General features: G+C 42.9%; 1 pseudogene; it reads left to right on the top strand.

The window, feature by feature from the left end:
- The first annotated feature begins 2,470 nt into the window (after positions 1 to 2,470).
- On the top strand, positions 2,471 to 3,375 carry LOC114626169 (annotated as a pseudogene).
- The last annotated feature ends 659 nt before the right edge of the window (positions 3,376 to 4,034 follow it).

The following is a 4,034-nucleotide window of genomic DNA, read 5'->3' as shown; positions in this document are numbered from 1 at the left end:
CATTTTTTGTGGGAGTGCAAACTTATACAACAATTTTAGAAATCATTTTGGCATTTTCTCAGACATCTGGGAATCTATCTCCCTCAAGATCCAGATACACCACTCCTGGGTATATACCAAAAAGATGCTCCATCACCTCAAAAGGACATGTGATCAAAAGGACACGTGCTCCCCAATGTTCCTTGCGGCTTTATTCATAATAGCCACAGACTGGAAACAACTACAATGACCCTCAGCTGAAGGATGAATAAAGAAAATGTGGTGTATCTACACAATGGAGGATTACTCTGCTATTTAAAAAAATGATGAAATTTTTACTTAAACGAATGGAACTAGAAAAGATCAACCACAGTGAGATAAATCAGACCCAGAAAGCAAACATGATGTGCACTCACTTAAACATGGATATTAACCATAACATAAAAGACGAACATGCTGCAAAACACAGACCCAAAGAAGATAAGTAACAAGGAGGACACAGGGGAGAACTGTGTGAATCTCACTGAGAAGAGCAGATAGAAGAGATGTAATGGGGTAGGGGCTGGATGGGGGTGGAGGTAGGGATGGGAACAGGAGGAATCTGATGGTGGGGAGGAAGGAGGGAGAGCATACTGGGATGCAGGAAGACATCTTTGGGACAAGCTAGAAACCTAGGGCAATAGAAACTTAAGAATATATGAGGGTGACCCTAGCCCTAACCCTAACCCTAACCCTAACCCTAACCCTAACCCTAACCCTAACCCTAACCCTAACCCTAACCCTAACCCTAACCCTAACCCTAACCCTAACCCTAACCCTAACCCTAACCCTAACCCTAACCCTAACCCTAACCCTAACCCTAACCCTAGACTGCTAGCAATGGGGGATATAGAATCTGAATGGACCATCTCCTGTAGCCAGGCAAGACTTTCAGTGGAACAAATCTGACACCAACCCAACCACAAAATCTTTGTTCTATAATTTGTCCTGCATCAAGATGTGCAGGGGTAAAGATGGAACGGAAATATAGGGAACAGCTAATGTATGACTGGTCTAGCCTGAGCCCCATGCCATGAGAAGGAGCCCTCCTCTGACACTGTTAATTATATTCTGTTATACTTGCAAACAGGAGCCTAGCATAACTATCATCAGAGAGGTTTCACCCAGCAACTGATGAAAACAGATGCAGGGATCGACAGCCAAACATTAGGCAAGCTTGGGGAATCTTACAAAAGAGAGAGAGGATGGATTGTAGGAGCCAGAGGGGTCAAGAAACCTACAGACTCAACTAACCTGGGCCCACTGGGGCTCACGGTGACTGAACTGCCAACCGGGGGCATGCACGAAACTGATCTAGGCCCTCTATACATATGTAACAGTTGTGCAGCTTGGTCTTCATATCAAACTCCTAAGAGAGCAGTGGCTGTCTCTGACTCTATTGCCTTCCTTTGGGACACTTCCCCCTACTGGACTGCCTTGTCTAGCCTCAATAGGAGAAGATGTACCTTGTCCTACTGCAACTTGATATGCCAAGACTTGTTGATACACATGGAAAGCCTCCCTTCTGAGGAGAAGGGGAGGAGGGGTGCATGAGAGGGAACGGGAGGTGAGAGGGAGGACTGGGCAGAGAGCAGGGAGGAGAGACTGCAGCTGAGATGTAAATTAATTAATTAATTTTCAAAAGTTGGTGTGATGAAGTGATAAACTGATATCTCTCTGGTATCATGGTGTATATACAGTGTGAAATTACACACACACACACACACACACACACACACACCACCCATACCATGATATCAAGATGACTACCTGATTTTGGCAAAGTAAACTAACTCATAAAATGAAATTTCAAATGCTGATTTGAGTGACAAAGTCTGGGATTATCAGAGGAAGAATTCATTATGGGATGGCAGATTGTGGCGATCCTAAAATGGAACTGTGAGGAAGCAACAAGCACCCCTTCTTACAGATGAGGCTGGATGTGAAAACACCACTTTGGGCAGCCACTGTGTGACAACTTAAGGTTGCAAAGGAGCCAAGAGCCAGACGACAAAATTCTAGAGAAGGGACCCACAAAGGTGTCCAGAAACTCAGTCTAGACTTAGGGGCTGTGTTCAGATTCTCTGCCTTGAAAGGAGGAATCCTTAAGGCATAAGGCTTACTTCAATAGTCACCTTTTAACTGTACAAAGGAATCAAACAAGTTTCTCTTTAAGGGGCTTCAAAGGCACCTTTTCCCGTGTGGTCTGCTCCTCTAGTTCACATAGGATAATGGCAACAGCGAGGATGAGCAAAGGAGCCTCTTACACTTTAATTTGAAACGAAGAAATTGTTCTGAATTTTCTCATTTAGCCTGCTAAGAAAAGTCAGGGAAAATAAAGCATTTTCTTCCTTACTGAACATCAGGAAGAAAACTCTATGAGGGTAAAACAAAAGAAGTCTATGAATTGTTGGATAATCCAAGAAGAATCCTCCTGCAGGCCAAGGACCAGATGACAGTAGGGACTGCAGCTAGAAAGAACTACCTGGAAGGCAAAGCTGCAATCTCCAATAAGATCACCAGCGGCATACTTCAGTTGTTACAGGAAGCTGGTTTTGAAATTCTGGAGAAATCCTGGCTGCCCCAGAACTGTACACTGGTTGGTATGAAGATTGAATTTGGCATGGATATAACCACCAAAGAGATTGTTCTTGCTGTTGTCACTGAGAATGATTCTTGGAAACTATGGCCTTCGGGAGATCGGAGCCAGCAGAAAGACAAAAGTCTTACCGTGATCTCAAAGAAGCAACTCCAGAAGGACGTCAGATGGTAAAGAAAAAAATTAGAGTGGGTTGCAGACCGAGTGGAGTTGCTTCTCAAGTCAGACAGTCAGTGCAGGGTGGTCATGCTGATGGGTTCAACCTCTGACCTTGGTCACGGTGAAAAAATTAAGAAAGCTTGTGGAAATTTTGGGATTCCTTGTGAACTTAGAGTAAGATCCATGCATAAAGGACCAGATGAAACTTTGAGGATTAAAGAAGAATACAAAGGATGTGCGTTCCTACTGTATTTGTCGAAGTGGCAGGCAGAAGCAATGGTCTAGGCCCAGTGATGTCTGGTAATACTGCATATCCGGTTATCAGCTGTCCCCCAGTCACCTCAGATTGGGGTGCTCAGGATGTGTGGTCATCTCTTCAACTGCCCAGTGGTCTTGACTGTTCAACTATACTTTCTCCAGAAGAATCATCCCAATTTGCTGCTCAGATATTTGGGTTAAACAACCATTTGGTGTGGGCCAAACTTCGAGCTAGCATATTGAACACATGGGTATCCTTAAAGCAGGTTGATAAGAAAATCAGAGAATGTAATTTTTTAAAAAGCAATTTAATTTTTAGGAGAATAGTTACATATTCCTAGTTTGAATTTAAAGGAAAAAATTAAGCAAAATGATTTTACATAAGAGAAAACAATTCAGTTTACTAATTGAACAAATGGTCCTCAACGTTTATGAGTTAGCACATTGTCAGTGGATATTAATATTTTCTAGCTCTGCATAGTGATATATCCCTGTAACCTTAGCACACCAGAGGCTGCGGCAGCAGGATCACGTAAGTTCAAGGCTACCCTGAACTGTGTTGAGACTCTGTGCTTGCCTGGGAGGGAATCTTTATAGTTAGTAAAATTGACATGACACTGCTAAATTACATCCCATCCTCTGTGTAGTCACTGTTGGGTTAATATGTCATTATGGAACTGGAGCGATGGGTCTTCAGTTCAAGAACCAGTGTGGCTCTCTTGTAGACAGCCTGAGTTTGGTTTCCATCATGTATGTAGACTGTCTCACAATAAATAACCTTTAACTCAGGAGATCTGACCTCCTGGCTTCCTTATGCACCTTCTCTCAAATACTATTACATTCCCCAACCCAATATACAAAATTTAACAAAACAAAGCAAAACAACAACAACAACAAAACTTTTTTAAAAGAAGAAAAGGGGGGAGGCTTCAAAGGCATAAGAAGCCATTTTAACATTGAGACGTTATGTAGTACTGCCACCTGCTGGACACAGTGAGAC

This window comes from Grammomys surdaster, unplaced genomic scaffold, assembly GCF_004785775.1.
Source record: "Grammomys surdaster isolate TR1022 unplaced genomic scaffold, NIH_TR_1.0 229, whole genome shotgun sequence".
NCBI lineage: Eukaryota > Metazoa > Chordata > Mammalia > Rodentia > Muridae > Grammomys > Grammomys surdaster.
The sequence above is the reverse complement of the archived record's forward strand: the minus strand, read 5'-3'. Positions and strand labels throughout refer to the sequence as shown.